Source organism: Plecotus auritus, assembly GCF_963455305.1.
Source record: "Plecotus auritus genome assembly, chromosome: 1".
NCBI classification, from domain to species: domain Eukaryota; kingdom Metazoa; phylum Chordata; class Mammalia; order Chiroptera; family Vespertilionidae; genus Plecotus; species Plecotus auritus.
This window is the reverse complement of record NC_137770.1, coordinates 46714569-46733818: the sequence shown is the minus strand read 5'-3', so window position 1 is coordinate 46733818 and position 19250 is coordinate 46714569. Positions and strand designations below refer to the sequence as shown.

At 47.9% G+C, this 19250-nt stretch overlaps 1 pseudogene across 1 annotated transcript; it reads right to left on the bottom strand.

Moving 5' to 3' along the window:
- Positions 1 to 17369: 17369 nt before the first annotated feature.
- Positions 17370 to 17800, bottom strand: LOC308245567 (large ribosomal subunit protein eL32-like; annotated as a pseudogene). Its single transcript has one exon. The product of its transcript is annotated as a large ribosomal subunit protein eL32-like (transcript).
- Positions 17801 to 19250: the final 1450 nt, after the last annotated feature.

The following is a 19250-nucleotide window of genomic DNA, read 5'->3' as shown; positions in this document are numbered from 1 at the left end:
ACCCCTCTTCCTAGCAGAGTGCTGGGCACAATGTAAGGAGGTGGGAGGCCAAGTGGACAGAGTATTGAACACTCCCACTGGCAGCCAGGCACGCCAACTCTGTGCCTCAGTTTCCTCATCTGTAAAATGTGGCGGGTGAGTGAGGTCAGTGGTTTACCAACTTAAAAAAAATTTTAGCCCTAACCGGTTTGGCTCAGTGGATAGAGCATCGGCCTGCGGACTCAAGGGTCCCAGGTTCTATTCCGATCAAGGGCATGCACCTTGGTTGCGGGCACATACCCGGTGGGGAGTGTGCAGGAGGCAGCTGGTCGATGTTTCTCTCTCATTGATGTTTCTAACTCTCTATCCCTCTCCTTTCCTCTCTGTAAAAAATCAATAAAATATAAAAAAAAAAAATTTTAGCAGTGGAACCATTTCGTGCCATTGGAATCAGCACCCTACTTGTATAAACCAGTGGTCGGCAAACCGCAGCTCGCGAGCCACATGCGGCTCTTTGCCCCCTTAGTGTGGCTCTTCCACAAAATACCACAGCCTGGGCGAGTCTATTTTGAAGAAGTGGCGTTAGAAGAAGTTTAAGTTTAAAAAATTTGGCTCTCAAAAGAAATTTCATTCGTTGTACTGTTGATATTTGGCTCTGTTGACTAATGAGTTTGCTGACCACTGTTATAAACCAAATGAAAGAGAGGTGCTGTGTCTGAAGCAGGGGTGGACACTCGCCTCCCCTGCTCCTCACTGGCTGCAGGCATGGTTTGAAACCCGGTGAAAGGACTCCCAGCTGACCTCTTACACCGGGTAATGCTCCACATGCCAAGCAGTTTCATAAATACTTGTGGTTGGCCATTCTGTCTGATTGCCAGGCCTTCCCTGCCGCCACGTCGAAGTGCTCTGCTCCATGGCTCTCCGCCCGGCCATATCTGGACATTCCATTCCACTCTGCTCCTTGCACACGGCTGCCAAGCTGGGCGGCTGTGATGCGGCCGGTCCCTCGCCAGGAGGGAGGCCTTGCGGCTGGGCAGGGCTGATGAGTTTTCATCATATTTAATAGAGACTTAGGGCTCCCTGGGGAGCAAGAAGCTGCTCTGAGATCCCCCTTGTAAGCTTTCTGATGAGTGGCTGCTTTTCTCTAAGCTCCTCGGATGAAACTTGTCAGGGGAGATTTCCTAGCTGAAATCCTTAGCTCCCTCCAAAGCTGTGGCCCAGACACTCCCATATCCTCTCAGCAACTCTGACATCCTTTCCCTCCCAATGAACTGGTTCACTTACTAGCCATGGGCCCTCAGGAAATCTGCTCACTCTTTGAGCTTTTGCACCCTGATTTATAAAGTGGGGATATCAGCACCTACCTTGCAAGGCTGTTACTCAGCTAGTACACATCAGGGGAAGTGTTCCAGTTGTTAGAATGCTCAAATGCACCCATATCAGTCGGTGAAAAGCCACTGCCCCAAGCCCCTGGATTTCCCTCACCTCCAAACACTCTAGCCACCCCCAGTGGAATCCCCAGACATCCATCTCTGTCGGACCCAGCAGGAGATTGCAGGCCCAGTTCCAGAGCTGTGGCCAGATTCAGTTCCGACAAATTGGTGTCTGAGCCTTCCTGGTTGTTACATATTTTAGTATTACCCTTGGCTGTGGCAATGCATGATAATGTACCTGCCACACCCAGCACATTAGTTGCTGGGACACCAGAGAAATGGTGATTTTTATAATCTTTCTACTTCACAGCATGGGGCCTCTCAAGTTTGTTTTCCTCAGTCAAAGCCCAGCTAAAAATTATCCTTATTCATGCTTTCACACCACCCCTCATTTCCTCCATCGAGAGCTGAGACATTGACAAGGGTGCCTTGTTTATATGTTGTTTTTAAAATACTCTTAGTTCTCCATGTAGTTTTACGTCTAACTCCTTTGTGAGTAGATTTCAGATCCAATAAGGTTAAAAGAGATGAACCCATTTTGTTTGAATATCAGGCTGCAAAGGGGCAAAACTGACCTGCTCCCTGGTGACTGCATAGCTAGATTACAAATAAATCACGCAGGAAGGATACAATACCCTGTCAAACCCAACCCCCAAGTGTGAATGAGGAGACTCCCAATTTAAAGAAATGGGCATTGTCAGGAAATCGTGATCAACATTCAATTTGTTCCTGTCCTAGTGACTTTAGGAAACCAGGTGAAGAAAGAGTCCCTCAGAAAGGGGGCAGACAAGCTCAAGCACCATGGTTTGCTATGGCCCACTCATCCATCCATCCTTCCATCCATGTATTCACTTATTTATTTTCTACATCTTCCAAAAATTATCTTGTTACTGTAGAACATACAATACCTTTACTGTGTTGAGAGAGAAGAAAGGGAAGGTGGGGGGAGGAAAGAGAAGCTAGAGTAACTGACAGATAATTAAGAGAAGAAGAAGGAAATACAGTCCCCATCCAGCAAAGATTCATTTACTAAGCAAACAGCGCTTTCTATTTTTCTTTGGCTGTTCTGAAAAGGCCTCCACTGAGCAGTATCGATTGGGAAACTGGGCCACTGTCCCCCTGCCAAGCAGAATCCATCAAGGCTGTACCAGCACTCGTGAGAGCTGGTTTTCCAGCCCTGAGGAAGCCGGACCCCAGCGGGCTCTTTGCAGGAGCCAGTTTGGGTTTACGTGTGCCCAAGAAGAGGGGAAAATGAAGGCAGATCCAAGACACTAGGGCGGAGGGCTCAAAGAAGTTGAGATTCACGTTCTCTGGGTGCGGTAGGCCTGGCACCTGTGAGCTGGCCCCAGGGCCTTGTGCCCAGCTCATTGGAAGGGCTGTCAGTCACTCAGCTGAGTAACTGACCAATAGGTCTGTCTTTATCGAACAATTCTCAATGTATCCTGGAAAATGCCACCAAACTGAGATTCTTGACCGGTGCCTTGGGCCTTTGCTAGGGAGAAAATGTTGTCATTCACTTTTTTTTTTAGGAAAAAAAAAGTTTTTATTGATTTTTAGAGAGAGGGGAAGGATAGAAAGATAGAAATATTGATCAGCTGCCTCCTATACACACCTGTCCTGGGGATCAAACTCACAACCCAGGCATATGCCCTAACTGGGAACCGAACTGACAACCTCTTGGTTCCTGGGTTGATGCTCAGCCACTGAGCCACACCAGCCAGGCTTCTCATTCACTTTAAATAGTGAGTGATTCTTGAAAGCTGACTAGTGACTTTAAACATTAGGGGAAGGAAAGAGGAAGAGGACCTGACTGTCTGCATTGACTGACCCTATTAGGAGAGCTGACTCAACGGTTGACAGTTAAATTCCAGGGTTCTGAGGAAAAAAATGTTTTGAAAAGCAAGTTCCTCCTCATTACAAAAACCAGAAGGTGGCCCTGAGAAAGGTGGAGTTGCTGCGCCCATTCTCAGCAGAGGTCAACCGGGGCTGGAGGGAAGTGAGGTGGAGAGGAAGGTGGAGGTCCTGGCATTGTTGCAGAAGACCAAAGAAAACCAAAGACGCTTCCAAGAAAAAGGAGGGACACTGTTTAATACACCGGCGGACTCAGGGAACAGCCTTCCAAATCTGAGTGAAGGGACACGCATGGGCCTTTCCTTTATATCTCCCTGTGGTCTTTGTCCCACAAACATGGATTATGTTTCCAGTCCTTTTCATGGGCCTTGCAAGAAGGCCCCCAGATATTGGGGATCTCCAGGCCATATCTGATGGTTTGGCCTGGTGCTAGTGTTAATAACCCTCCCTCCGGGGCAGTGCACTGTTCACAGTAACAGGTTCTGCAAGACCAGTATCTGGGAAGGGGAGAGGGACTTAATTATAGGTTATCAGGAATGTACACTGAGCTTGCTGGCTTGGATTCAGATCACTAGCCCCAAATATCAGGGTTACATTGGAATTAGCCCTTTTTAGCCTTCTCACCACCCCCTCCCTTGTCCCACAAGCTTCTTTTAGCCTTGTGGTACAATGACTACGGGATGTTATGGTGAACATGGACGACGACCGCTCTTAACTGCTTCCAGCTGGAAAGGGGCGATGACAAGGGGTTAGCATCCTGTGAGGGGTTTGTAGGGAATTCTGAAGTTTAAAGGCATTCCCATCCCGTTTGCAGGCAGACAGAGGTAAGCAGCGGTCCCACACATGTAGAATGTTCCTGCAGGGGAGCACCAGGGGTAGGTGGTGTTTTCAGCCTTGAGGATAGAGTTGCATAGTTCATCTGGGTGGCGACCTGTTGGAAGTTGGCCCTGGGTACTGCTGAAACAAATAGGAGCAACATTAATTAGCTGCACATTTGGCCATGACAGGTCCTATCATTTTTTCCATCCAATACAATATCCCCCTCCCCACCCCCATGTGCATTTGGTAGTGGAGTCGTAACATGCTGCAGGCTGGTAAGTATAGCTAACAAACATCTGGCTTGATGGGGCTTTCCCATAGGCTACCTGGTCTAGCATATTTGGGTAGTGAGTTTCTAAACAAGGACACGTGGCAGTGGTCCCTATGGGAGGCAAGTATGTGCTAGCTAATATTATTAGTGGGAGCATGTTATTCCCTCTATTTCTGTTCAGTGGGGGTCCACAACAGTGAACCGCTAGGACAAAGAGCAGTATTATGGCTATTCCTGCAAGGCAGATGTAGCCAAGGATGGCATGACAAGCTGTAGTCCAACAATTCATGATGAGGACTTTGTTTCCTTGCTGTGTGGGAAGCAGTAATTTTATGGTGCTTCTGTGTCTCAGCAAGGGCAGATGAGTTCTCTTCCTGGTACTAGCCTCGGGTTCCGGTGGCACTCATAAAAAGACAAAATGAGAATTATTAGAAAGATAAAACCAATGATTATCCAGAAATACCAGAGCATATTACCTTTAGGAGGAGATAAGAAAGAAAGATTAGTGTTAGGGAGAACTCAGCAGGGCGTTTCTGAATTCCTTGGAACAGGTTGATCGGCCAGATCCGCTGTCTTCTTGAGAGTGATCTGCAAGGGGTATTTCTGGTCAGAGGTCACCTTCCACTCAGGCTAGGCATCACTCAGCTGGTGGGCTGCCTTCACCCGGGAGTGGTGGATCCAGGTGTTCAGTTCTGCAACCTTGAGAGCTGTGGGGGTGGTTAATATGACTGGATGGGGACCCTTGCCGATGCATGAGGGGCTCCTTTTCCAGTCCTTTACCCAAACCTGGTCTCCAGGTTTATAAGGATGTATGGTTGTACCTAGAAAGATGGGTAGTTGGTCAGCAACCCATCTGTGTACCTCGAAGACAGTTTTTCTGAGCCCTTGTAGTTGTTTCTGGATTTTTAAGTTCCCTATTTCCCCCAAATCTCCCTTTGGCCGAATTAAGGGAGGGGGTCTACCATATAGAATTTCAAAGGGAGAGAAACCTACCCTGGCCCTTGGGACACAGCGTACCTGCAAGAGTACAAGAGGCAAGATATCTATCCAGGGTAAGGTTGTCTCTTGGCACAGCTTAGCCATAGTCTGCTTTAGAGTCTGGTTCATGCGTTCTACTTTCCCTGAACTCTGAGGCCTGTAGGCTGTATGTAGGTTCCATTTAATTCCTAAAGCCTTAGTTACCTGTTGTACTATTTCTGCTACAAAGGTTGGGCCATTATAGGACCCTATGGTCAGAGGCATTCCATACCGTGGAATTATATCCTTCAGCAATGCCTTAGTGACTTCTCTCGCCTTTTCCGTGCAAGTGGGATATGCCTCCACCCAGCCTGAAAAGGTGCAAACAAAAACTAGCAGGTATTTATTCCCTCTGCTAGGCCCTATTTCTGTAAAATCTACTTCTAAGTCCTCAAAAGGAGCTTGCCCACAGCGCTGAACTCCTATTGGTCCCACAGGACCTTGTTTGGCATTGTTCTGAGCACAGAGGAGGCAATGCTGAGAGACTGCGGCACACAAGGAGGGAAGACGGGCAATTAAGTAGTACCTGCCTAACAAAGCTTCTAGGGCAGCCTTTCCTAAATGAGTAAGTTCATGCTGCTGGAGGACTACCTTATGGGCTAACTTTTCTGGGACATAGACCCTATTATCCGGGAGTATCCACCAGCCTTCCTTCATTCTCTTGCCCCCTTCTTGCTGGGCCCATTCCTCTTCCTGAGGAGTGTACTTTGGAGGTTCAGGTAATTTGGGGGCCAACATGATCCATGATGGTGCCACTTGTTCTTTAGCAGCCAGCTTGGCTGCGGCATCAGCACGTTGGTTTCCTTCTGATACTGAGTCTTTCCCTTTCCGGTGACCTTTGCAATGGATGACGGCTATTTCCTTGGGCTCCCAGACTGCTTCTAGTAACTTTAAAATCTCATTCTGATTTTTTTATTCCTTTTCCTCCGGCCGTCAAGAGCCCCCTTTCCTTATATATGGCCCCATGGATATGCAGGGTGGCAAAGACATAGCGCAAGTCAGTGTAGATGTTGGCATGCTTATCCTTACTGAGTTCTAAGGCTCTGGCAAGGGCCCAAAGTTCTGCCCTCTGTGCTGGCTATCCTTCAGGCAGGGCCTGAGCCTCGATTGTCTCAAAGTTTGATACCACTGCATATCCGGCTCGTCTTTTTCCTTCATCTAAGAAGCTGCTGCCATCTGTGAACAATACCAAGTCCGGGTTTGGCAGGGGCCTATCCGTTAGATCTGGCCAGCTGGAATAAATCTCCTCTAGGACTTCCAGGCAATCATGCTCAGGGGCCCCCTCAGCAACGGGTAGAAAGGTGGCAGGATTAAGAGTTCTCACTGCTTCTAATCGTACCCGCGGGTTCTCACTTAACAAGCCTTGATATTGAGTCATTCGAGCATGAGTCAGCCAGTGCTGCCCCCTTGCTTCCATCAGGTTAACAACAGCATGAGGTACTTTTACATTTAAGTTTTGCCCTAAGGTAAGCTTATCCACTTCCTTGACTAACAATGCAGTGGCTGCAAGGGCCCTGAGACATGGGGGCCACCCGGAGGCTACTGGGTCAATCTGCTAGGAGAGATAGGCTACTGGTTTTTGCCAGGGTCCAAACTCCTGGGTTAGAAATACTAGGGCTACCCCACTGTTCTCATGAACAAAAAGTTTAAAAGTCTCGTGTCACATCTGGTAGCCCTAGTGCTGGGGCCTCAGTGAGCTTTGCCTTTATGGTGATGAAAGCTTTCTCCTGCTCGGGACTCCAATTGATGGGTGACTTCTCTTCTCCTTTTAAAGCTTCATAGAGAGGTTTAGCCAAGTCTGAAAACCCTGGGATCCAAATTCGACAGAACCCTGCAGCTCCCAGGAATTCCAGAATCTGCCGCCAGGTGCTAGGGACTGAGATGGCACATACTGCCTGCTTCCTTTCAGTCCCTAGCCTTCGTTTCCCTTGGGTGATCCGAAAGCCTAGATACTTGACTTCTTTCTGACAAATCTGTGCCTTTTTCTTAGACACCCGATAACCTGTTTCAGTTAACAGTCTCAGAAGGGCTCGTGTTCCCTCCCAGCACTGAGCTCATGTGGAGCTGGCTAGTAGGAGGTTGTCTACATGTTGGAGTAGAACACACCCCAAGTCTTGTCCTGGGAACTTAGACAGATCAGATGCTAGTGCTCCACTAAAAAGAGTAGGGGACTTCTTGAACCCTTGTGGCAGTCTGGTCCAGGTGAACTGCTCCTTGGCCCCTGTAGTTGGGTTTTCCCATTCAAAAGCGAAAAGTGGCTGGCTGGAAGGAGCTAATCTAAAGCAGAAAAAGGCATCTTTCAGATTTAGGCATGTAAACCATTCCGCCTCTGATGGGATGAGTCCCAGAAGAGTGTAGGGGTTTGGCAGTGCTGAATGCAGGGTTATAACAGCCTCATTAACAGCCCGTAGATACTGGACAGGGCGGTAGTCATTAGTCCCAGGCTTTTTGACAGGCAAGAGTGGCGTGTTCCATGGAGACCTGCATCGTTTAACAAGTCCCCACTGAAGCAGCTGGTCTAAGTGGACCTGGATTCCTAGGCTGTGCTTCTCTCGGAATTGGATATTGGCAGATTTTAACAGGCTGTGCCCCAGGCTTTAAGTCAATCAGCACCAGGGCGTGGTCCTTAGCCAGGCCTGGAGGATTTCCTTCAGCCCAGACCAGCGGGAATTCTTTTTCTAATTTAGGTTCTAATGGGGAGGCCTTTGACTGGGGGGTATAAAGTCTCCATTCTTCCTCCCTTCGCACTGCTAGGGACAGGATCATTGGGGAGGTTTCCTCACTTAGGCGAAGCTGTGCTGAGCCATTTGGAGCAAAAGTGATTTCTGCCCCCATTTTGGCTAAAAGGTCTCTACCTATTAGAGGCACTGGGCAGTCTGGCAAGTACAGGAATTCATGAATTACTTGATGATCACCAAGTTGGCATTGGCGAGGGCGGCAGAAGCGTCTACGGGTCTGTTCCCCAGTAGCTCCAATAATGGTGACCTCCTTTCCCGAGAGAGGCGCTATTTTCTGTGTGACTACTGAGTGCACAGCTCCTGTATCAACCAAAAAGTCCACAGTCTGGCCCCCAATTTTCATTCTGACCATGGGCTTGTGGGGGCCTAGCTGAAAAGAGCCCGGTCTGTTCTAGTCGGAATCAGCCATTCCTAGCCCAATGAGATCTGCTTCGAGTGGTTCAGGTTGATAGCGACTGGGTGGAAAAGGGGGTCCAGTTTTCTTACTTTGTCGTTTGGGACATTCATTCTTCCAGTGTCCTGTCTCCTTACAATAAGCACACTGGTCTTGTCTCAGGCTCACTCTTCCTTTTCCCCCTGATCTGTATTCTTGCTTCCCTTCCTGATCTGTCTGGGAGCCTGAGCCTCTAAAACAGGGGCCCTCAAACTTTTTAAACAGGGGGCCAGTTCACTGTCCCTCAGACCATTGGAGGGCCGGACTATAGTTTAAAAAAAAACAACTATGAACAAATTCCTATGCACACTGCAGGCCCGGGACAAGTCAGCTGCTAAGCAGGATAGGCAGCGGCACCCGGTGGGCCGGATAAATGTCCTTGGCGGGCTGCATGTGGCCCGCGGGCCGTAGTTTGAGGACGCCTGCTGTAAAAGCTGCTGCTATTATATTGGCCCTTCTTTGTATTCTCTTTTCTTCCTCCTTCCTTGCTGCCCTGTCTCGGTTGATGAAAACCTTGTTGGCTATCTCCAACAGTTCAGTGGCATTCTTTCCTGGAAACCCTTCCAGCTTCTGTAATTTTTTCCTGATATCAGGCTGGGCTTGGCCTACGGCATTTACCATGGTTTGATTTTCTGGGGCCTCAGGTCTAAAGGGGGTGTAGATCTGGTATGCCTCACATAGTCTCTCATAGAAAGCTGCTGGACTTTCTTCAGGCTTCTGGAAAACCTCAGAGATTTTAGCCATATTGGTGGGCTTCTTGGCTCTGGCCCTGACCCCCTGGAGGAAGGCCAGCTGATATCTTTCTAGCCTGGCCCTTCTGTCTTCTGAGTTCGGGTTCCAATCAGGTTCCTCATTTGGGAAGGCCTTCCTGGCCCATCTGTCTGTATCTAATATTCCTGCCGGGGCCTGGGTCTGGAGCCACTTCCGAGCCTCTGTTACTACTCTCATGCGCTCCTCAGTATTAATGAATGTGAAAAGGAGCTGCTTGCAGTCCACCCAGGTGGGCTTCTGGGTCTGGAAAATCGTTTCTAGGAGGTCTACCATGGCCTGAGGTTTTTCAGAATAAGCTGGGGTGTGATGTTTCCAATTCAGGATGTCACTTGTGGTAAAGGGCTGATAATAATAGACTGGCCTTCCCTCCTGCAAGGTCCCATCTTCACCAAGCACTTGGGGACCCCGAATCTCCCTGAGAGGCATCTGACGTGCCGGTTGTGGCTTGGGCCCTTGATCGGCTGAACGCAAACACAGCCCAACTGGCTCTGGAGAGCCCGGTTGAGGACAGATGGAGGGGGGCGGTGTTTCTAGACTTTCCGGACCTTCCAGACCAGCGGGGGGAGCACTTGGTGCTGCCTGTGGCACATATGGAGGTGGTAAAACTGGCGGGACTTCCTCAGGGGGTCCTGGCAGAACAGGGGGTTGGGTTCCCTTCTGAGGGACCTGTTTCTTTTCTCCTGCCTGTTTCTTTTCTGCTTTCTCCTCTCCTGCCTGCTTTGCCTTAGCCTGCTCCTGCCCTGCCTGCCTCTTCACTCCTGCTATTAAAACTTTACTCTGTCCCTTGTTACATACGCACAACCGGACCCAAGGCGGCAAGGTTTGAGCAATTTCTAACCAGCTGTCTATGTAGGGAAACTGATCTGAGTGTCCAGGGTCTTTCGTGACTACATTCCAGACCGCCCTGACCAGTCCCTTATCTAAGGAGCCTTCCGAGGGCCAGCCAACCCCGAAGGCTGGCCATTCTACTTCACAGAATTTCCTCAGTATTTTGGGGTTCATTTTAATACCATAGTCTCCATTGAAACCCTTTTCAAAATTTTTCAACATGCAATTGAGAACAGTGGGTTTACTTTGTCCCGACCCCATAATGATCGGTGGTGAGAGACAGACAAGGGAGGGGGTGACCTGTTTTCACAGATCCTCACTCAGATGCCTGCCTGGCTGCGTCCCTTGGGAGCTTAGATTTGTCTTAGCTAAGGTGCACCTGTATAAACCCCGGGCCTGGTCACCTCCATGTGGGGGTGAGTCACCATTATGCCATATGACAAATCGTGGAACTGCAGGTTGGGGCCCACTCGGACTCGGTAACCAAGGTCGTGGAGCCACACAAAGGAGAGGAGAGGGCAGGCCCTCTCCCTCCACTTTCACACACTTTCACCAGACATTCACTCAGAGTTTAAAAACACAGTCCACCCAATTCCTGATTCCTGACCAATTTAACTGATGAAGTCCTATGACTTCCGGGAAGGTGATCAAGCTCCCCCTTCCACTCACTGGAGTGGGCCTGACTGACTGGGGCCCCTACGTTACCGATTCTGTCGACAGGTCCAGAAGTGTCCGTCCACTTTCTCCAGATGCCAGCTCGGTCCTAGGCTGAGGTCCGGGAGCACTAGGAGTCCCCCGGTTCAATTCTGCTAAAATCAGCAGAGCATGCCTTCCGAAGCCTATCCCGCACCCCCGAGCCCCAAGCCCTGTCCCCTCACCGGAGGCCAAAAAAGCCAAGCGCGGTTGGTTTCCCGGTATCAGGGAACCAGCTGTTGCAGAAGACCAAAGAAAACCAAAGACACTTCTAAGAAAAAGGAGGGACACTGTTTAATACACCGGCGGACTCAGGGAACAGCCTTCCAAATCTGAGTGAAGGAACACGCATGGGCCTTTCCCTTATATCTCCCTGTGGTCTTTGTCCCACAAACATGGATTATGCTTCTGGTCCTTTTGGTGGGCCTTGCAAGAAGGCTCCCAGGTGTTGGGGATCTCCAGGCCATATCTGATGGTTTGGCCTGGTACTAGCATTAATAACCCTCCCTCCCGGGCAGTGCACTGTTCACAGTAACAGGTTCTGCAAGACCAGTATCTGGGAAGGGGAGAGGGACTTAATTATAGGTTATCAGGAATGTACACTGAGCTTGCTGGCTTGGATTCAGATCACTAGCCCCAAATATCAGGGTTACATTGGAATTAGCCCTTTTTAGCCTTCTCAGCATAAGCGAAGGCAAAGTTGGAAGCATAAAGCATGTGTGGGGCACAGAGTCCTGGCCCAGCCTGACTGGAGCCATGCCTGCCCTGCATTGTGGGCTTAGAAAAAGTAAGGGTGGTGCCTGTGGGCACGGAATGCTAATACTGGTAGCTCACACCTGTCTGGTGGTGCTTAATAGGTATACATAGTATATTAACTGGTGAATTCTCCCAACAGTCCTCTAAGGCAGGTATCATTTTTTCCCCATTTTACAGTCAGGGAAACTGAGATATAGAGATACTAAGTAACCAGTCCAATATCACCTACAAGTAAAAGGTAGAGCTGAAACGTGAACCCAGTATCCTGGCTCCCATACCCTGAATTCTTATTCACTATGTGATCCTGTCGCTATCAATATAATCGAGAAAGGGAGCCTGTATGTGTGGAAGACGATGCTTTCAGGTTGGGACCTATGGCATTGAGGTGGAGGCAGCCACCAAGCAACTGGTGGTATCTCCTGCAGCTCTTGAGACCAAGGGCACAGAGGGCAGGCACCTGAGATGGCTTTCCGGGCCACCTGCCCCCACTCCCTGTTCTTGGGGACGGAGGGGAAGGCATTGGAAGGTGCCTGTTTTGTTTTGTTTTGTTTGTTTGTTTCTGAGCTTGTCTGCAGGACAAGGTCTTATACATATGGAAAGAAGATGGAGGCTATAGGAAGAGGATGATATAGGTGGAGGATGGATATGTATAGTCAGCCACATATCATTCCTTTTCTCTTGGCGGATACAAAGGCAGAGGTCTTTATGCTGAGTCGATCAATGACCAGTCAGAGCACTCTTTCATCGATGAAAAAATCAATTAGTCAGTCTGAACCAACAAAGAAGAGCAACAGGATGGCCCAAGTGATGAAACCCACTTCTGGGAAAGCTTATTCTGTAGTTATTCATTTAACTTTCAAAACAACCCCTGACATAGGGACTACTATTACATCTATTTTTACTGATGGACACATGCCCTGTGGACAAAAGCCTTCTATGTAAGACATGCATTTGTTGGTGGGAAGAGGCCTGGGCTGAGAATCAGAACACATAGCTTGTAGATCCCACTTTGGTGCTTACAAGCATGTGTTGTTTGGTCTTGGTCCCTTCACCTGTAAAATGGGAGCAGGGATTGAAGTACAGCATTGTTAAAGCTCCTTTCTGCTAAGGCTCTAGGATTCCTGTACTGCCCCAGGGCCTCTTTCCATTGGCTTCCTGGGTTCATGCTGGCTGCTCTGCTCCTGCCCCAGCTGCCCCTCTCCTAGCAGGCACAGAGTGTGGCTTTCATCCAAGCTCTGCCCTCCCACCTCACCCCACCCCCAGAGCCTTCAGTGAGCATCTGTCATTGCTTTCCTGCTTCTTAGTGTGAAGTTGGGGAGGAGGTGGCACCCTGTGGTTCCTAGCCAAAAGGCAAGGCTCTTCCCCATCTGACTGAGGAGGGGGAAGGATCGTGGCAGATGGTGAGCAGAGATGCTCCTGTCCCCAGCCCCTGGGTGGCTGTCATCTGCCACCCTCAACTCACTCCGGCCGTAGCCTTTCCTTGCTGGCAGCACCCAGCCTGCAGACCAGCCAGTCGGCCAAATGGCCTTTGCAGACAAAAAACACTGAGCCTTGGTTTCATACTTCTCATCACTTTTGATTTTTGAGTTGGCACTTCCATTTCATTGCATGAGAATTCATTAGGTCAGGATCCAAAGCAGCTCGCTGGCCCTCTGCCCTGCTCACAGGTGTCAGAAGGCCTGGACAGTAGGGCAGAGTCCACTTCAGGGACTTACCATGGTAACTTACTACAGTGGGACTTACCAAAGTACTCCCTCCCCTGACACCTTTCATGAAGTCTTCCCTGAAAATGCATGTCTACATTTACCTCTGACTTTTCAATTTCTCTCCCCACCCCCACTCTCACCCTCACCCCCTCTCTCTTTCCCTGAACATGCTACACGGTGTGGTTGTGCTTGGGTGGTCTCCTCATCTCTTAGAGGGCAGCAGAGAACTTATGTGGGGCATAAGCAGGCCTTGGACATAAGTGATCCCAGCACAAGTCCCAGAGAACACGAGCAGAGCAGGGCCAATACACCAGGCCTGTGAATGCCATCTTTTCTTGTCTTCTCCACAGTGATCAGCACCGGGCTCAGGGCTCAGTACATCAGCGATGATCCATTGCTGATCCAAGAAAGTAGCCAACCTGGTTGGAACTCCACTTCCTGCACTTAGAGGAATGTGGAATAAGGGAAGGGGGGATTGCTAGGGGTGTGCCATGGAGCTGGGCAGACACAGGAGCGGACTGTACCACCTCTCCTGGAAACTTAACACTCCTTAATTGGAGCACCTACAATTGGATGTACATAAAAGTGGAACTGAAGCATATGTGTGTCATATTTTATTAAATTGGAAAATGTCACGGGAAAGCTGTAGGCACACAATCCAGCCCTTGACGGTCAGGAGCAGCTGGAAGCAAAGGTGACCAGCCCTCTGTGGTTGGTGTCAGCAAGGAGAACAAAGACAGAGTCTGCATTTAAGAAAAGCATTTGGGTGGATCTCCTGGCCAAGTCTCCTGTGGGGCTTGGATAATGCTGATGAATATGTGCATTTTGAAATGATCAGGAGTCAGTCTGAAATCTATCACATATAAAAATACCTTTGCCGGCAACCAACCCTTTCTCCACTGCTGTGAAGTCCAACCTTTATGAGGAAGGGGACCTGGGCAACATCCCCACAGTCTTTATCATTATCAGCCATCATTGCCAGGGTAAGTTACTGAAATGACTGCTTATGTGTGGTGCTTGAATAAAGCTCTATCTAGGATAAGACCCAAGTCCTTATCACCTCCCGCAGTGATCCTGTGGTCTATCCCATTTCAGCCTACGCACTAGGAGACCACGTGGGATGATGGATCAAGCATGGCTTCTGGAGTTTGGTAAACCTAGGTGTGGGTTCTGACTCTGCCATTTAGTAGCTGTCTGTTTTTAAGTAAATCACTTAGCTTTTCTGAGTTTAGGTTTCATCTGTTGTTGTGAGATATAATGAGAGAGCCATTATTAAGTTTTTGTATAAGCAAATCTTAAGTCCCTTCCTACCCACTTATTATTCTTCTAAGGCAAACAGTGATCTAGGTCAGGGAGGGTGTAGATGTGGCACATGTGGTGTCCCTATGCTTCCAATGCATGTGAATTAATCCATAATTAATCACTGCACTGTGCTCTGTCCTGCTAAGTTTAAATGAGGCCCCAGAATCTTCAACCCAGTGTTCCAGGCTGCACACCATTTAGGACCTAGACAACTTTCTCTACAACTCATTTGATCTCTTGAGAGTGGGACCATTCCAGTTTGGTGGACTGTGAGGAGGCCAACAGTAGAGGTCTATTTGCATGAGGAACCAAGGGATCCCCTGGGAAAGAATTTATTCCGAGAGAGGAGAGAAGGGAGTCACAGAGTTAGAATTAAGGGCAATGGCCCATGGTGTGGGAGTAAGAGTATGGATTTTGTGGCTCAGAATGACCTTGCCCAGCCCCATTGGATTGATATTTGAACCCTTATTGACGGAAGAGTTACAAAAAATATATAAAAGATTACCTTCACAGTGATGGTGGTAGTTGCCAATGGTCTAAGATAGCTGCTGCTTTAGGACCAGCAACTTCTGCCTCAGTGGGAAGAGGGAGAGCGTCTCTCTGGATACCTATGCCAGGTTTGGGGCATGGGCAGATGTTGGACATGAGCGGCTTCAGCACAAGTCCTGGGTGTGGGCAGATGTTGGACATGAGCGGCTTCAGCACAAGTCCTGGGTGTGGGCAGATGTTGGACATGAGCGGCTTCAGCACAAGTCCTGGAGAACACCAGCAGCAGCAGGGTCCTTGGGGGTGCCCAGTGCATCAGGCTTTGGCAGGCACGCTCTGTGGCTACTGCACATGCCACAGACAATGGCTGAAAACCTGAGCTCAGCAAGGCAGAGCAGGTGAGAAGGCTGCTGTCAGGTATGCTGAGGCCTCGATAAATAGTCTATCACCCACTGGGAACTCTCAGAACTATAAGGGGAGAATCTGAGGTGCCACAGAATGAATAAGAGGCAGCCAGAGAAATTTTTTAAAAATAGTATTCCTAGAGCTCCCCTCCAATTCAGCCCCTGGTGGCCTAGGAAACTATAGGTTTGGTGTATGATGCTGAGCCCTCATGCATTCTATATCTATATATTATATCTATCTATATCTATATCTATATCTATATCTGTATCTATATCTGTCTATATTGAGTTTTTTAATGAGCCTCTGGCATATAGGCATTAGAAGCAGTAGCTGGATTTTATGCCTTATGGTGTCTTAGGTAGTCCCTAGAACAAGCTGGAATGATAGTAGGCCCTTGATAAAGGCTGGTCAAAGGAATGAAAAAATGAATAATGGAATGAATTCATGGATGGATGGATGGATGGATGGATGAAGTGTCATTCCTGGAAGCCAGTATTGATGGTCAGTCCTCTGTCATTGATCTTTATTTGCATTTTGTTTTTCCTTCTCATTTCTCTCTTTTCCTCCCTGCAACATGTTTCTTGCTTCCTTAGTTTTTATCACCTCCATCTCTGTCTCCGCTGTGAGCTTCCTTTCTCATAGGTTCACCCTCCTGAAATCAGAATGAAAGTGTGAGTCAATTTTCCATTAATTTATTAATTAATTGAGTCAAGAACTGTTTATTGAATCCCAGCTGTTCCTTTGTCCATTCATGCAAGCACTTGACAAGATGTTTATTGAGCACCAGTGGTGTGTCTGAAGTGGTGCCAGGAGCTAACTGATGGGGAAGCAGAAAGATCTAAACAAGATCCCTGCTCTCTGGGGTCCAACAATCTAGCAAAACCAACAGAAACTGGAAGCCACTGATCTCTGCTGACCCATCCCTCCCACCCTAATCAGTTGCCCCTCATTCAGGTTGTATGAGACAGTCCTCTGGCCATGTAGCCTCTTGCTCACTTGCTAATTGATCTAATATCACTGCCTGCAGCCAGGCCCTCTCTCCTCTTCACCTCCCTTTACCCTGCTTCCCCCCATTTATCTTCAGTCCCTTCTGCTCCTTCCTTGATTTGAACCCTCAGATCTCAGAATTACTAGTAGAAGAGATCTTGGAATGCATCAGGTTTCAGCTTATGCCTTCCCCAAGCTGGTCCCTGGGTGCTGGCAATAGCCTCTCCTCTCTGCATAATGGGGCTCCTGGCTCCACTGTGGCAGATTCATATGTTTGGCTTAAGTTAACCCACTTGGTCTGCCAGAAATTAGAGCTCAGGATAATCCTGGTTCATCTTTTGAGCTGTAGCCTGTCCGATATTGGAATTACAGCTATTATGTTTCTTTTCAAGATTTTCTTCTTGAAAAGAAGTAAATATTTCCAGTTTCTCGGCATTTCCAAATTCAAATACGATCTGTCACAGTACGGAAGAGTTTTCTCTGGACAGACCCTAGTATTCCTATAAACCCCTCAAAATATGCCCTATCCCCTAAATGACTACTATAAAGAGGTCTTCCCAGAAATTTAGGTCAGCTGGACTATTGCCTTGTCTTAAACGACCACTGTAGTCCTATATACCCTAAGTCTGCATCCATTACTATTTGCCCTTACTGAACTTACAGTCAACTAAAATTATCAAGTCTTCTTGACTTGTCTAAAATTAGATATGTTAAGGTTAAAATAAACCAAAGAATTATGTAGTAGTTCAATCCACCAATTTCCTCCCTCCCTCCCTCCCTCCCTCCCTCCCTCCCTCCCTCCCTCCCTCCCTCTCTTCCTTCCTTCCTTTTTTCTTGCCATAAGGCAGAATTCTATGGTTTTATTAACACAAATACAAAGTGTACACAATCCATCTATTCATTTTCTTCACTGTGCAGCCAGGCCTTGAGATCGGTGACTCTGACAGCCAGCTGAGCTGCTCTTTCCACAATGTCTTTGCGGTTCTTCGGGGAGATGTTGTGAGCAATCTCAGCACAGTGAGATTTATTGCACTTCTAGCTCCTTGACACTGTGGACCAGGAACTTCTGAACACTACTGGGCAGCATGTGTATTGTGGGGTTTGTTTTTTTGTTGTTGTTCCAATAACCAATGTTGGGCATTAAGATCTGGCCATTGAATCTTCTGTACACTCTGTTGTCAATGCCTCTGGGTTTCCTCCAATTCCACGTAATTTTGACATATAGGTCTGATTGGTGCCAGATGAACTTCTTGGTCTTCTTTTTGACAATCTTGGGTTTCACTAGGTGTCTGAGGACAGCCATGGTGCTGAGTAGGAGATGGCTGCCACCTCCATAGACAGTGCCAAGGAAGAGATCAACCCACTAATTTTCCAAGAAAGAAAACTGAGGCCCAGAGAAGTCGAGTGATTCACAGCTTATATAGAGTGGAACAGAGTAGGGATTCCCAACTCCTGATCTGGTACTCTTAGCTTTTCTGAGTTTTAGATTTTCATCTGTTGTTGTGAGATATAATGAGAGAGCCTACATCAAGCTGCCTTTTGATTGGCTGCCATTTCAGAAGGGAAGTAGAAAGCATTTTCTGCTTTCAAGTTAGTTTATCTTATTCAATATTTTGCACTATAGAGTATTGGAACCCAATGCATGACCTTGGGTTTAGTTCTTTTGGATTTCATCTTATTCACTTCATTCAATCTGTCAAGATCATTTCCGGCCTTGATGTGGCGATGCATTGCTTGGCAGGTCCTCCCAGCCGGTGCTGGAACTTCTTCTGGCTCTGGATGGTTTTTGTTCTGTGTGCTCTGCCAGTTGTTCCACTGGAAGCTTGGCAGAGAAGACACACTGGCAGAAGCCAGACTCACCATGAACTTCCTTCTCCCCACATCCATCTGCTTGGCTATTGCCTTCCACAGTGGGTTTCTCTTCTCCCATTTGCCTCTCATCCTGCTTCTTAGGAACCCCACAAATCCATTTCAGATCCTACTCCCAGTATGAAATTTAGGGGAAAACATGACAAGCAGAATTTGTTTTATTTTGTGACTTAGCCTTTCCTGAGAGTCTATATGAGAAAAATTCCTGGGCCAGGCATCACCCACATACTGGTTCCTTTCACTTTATGCACTCACATTATTTCTCTCTCCTCCGTTTTCCCATCTATGTATTGGGACAATATGGAAATTCTCAGCTAGTGACCATCTGCTGTGTGTTATTAGCTATGCCAGGGTCTTTGTTTATCATTTGCATTTCATTTTAATTGTCACCGCAAGCCTTCATAGCAGGAAAGACCCCCATTTCAAAGAACAGGAAACTGAGGTCAGAAAAGTTAATTTGCCAGGGTGCATTCAGTTAGTAAATGGCACAATTTCTTCACCTCCTGTCCTCTTTTGTTGAGTGATTGTAAATATCAAGTAATTTAGAGATGAACGTAAAGCTGCTTTGCAAAGTATAAAGCACTCTGTAAATATAAGGGAGTATGATTAAAATACTGAGTTTCCTCACTTGCTTGCTTCCCTTCTCCTTTCTGTCACCTCCCTAAAGTATAAGCAGCTGCCTTTGGTCCAGACCTATCAAAGAAATGTCATAAAATCATTTTTCAAAATGTCAAATGCCTGTGTACTTTAGCCCAAAGTAATTAAGCCCTTTTATTTTCACTAAGTCACAATGCAGCACCCTGGGAACTTCCAGAATGTGCCCTTTCTCCTCCATCCTGAACTAATGGAAATCAAGGCTGAAGGCTGAGCTTGCAGGGGAGTCCATGAGAGCCCTTCAGTGCCTCG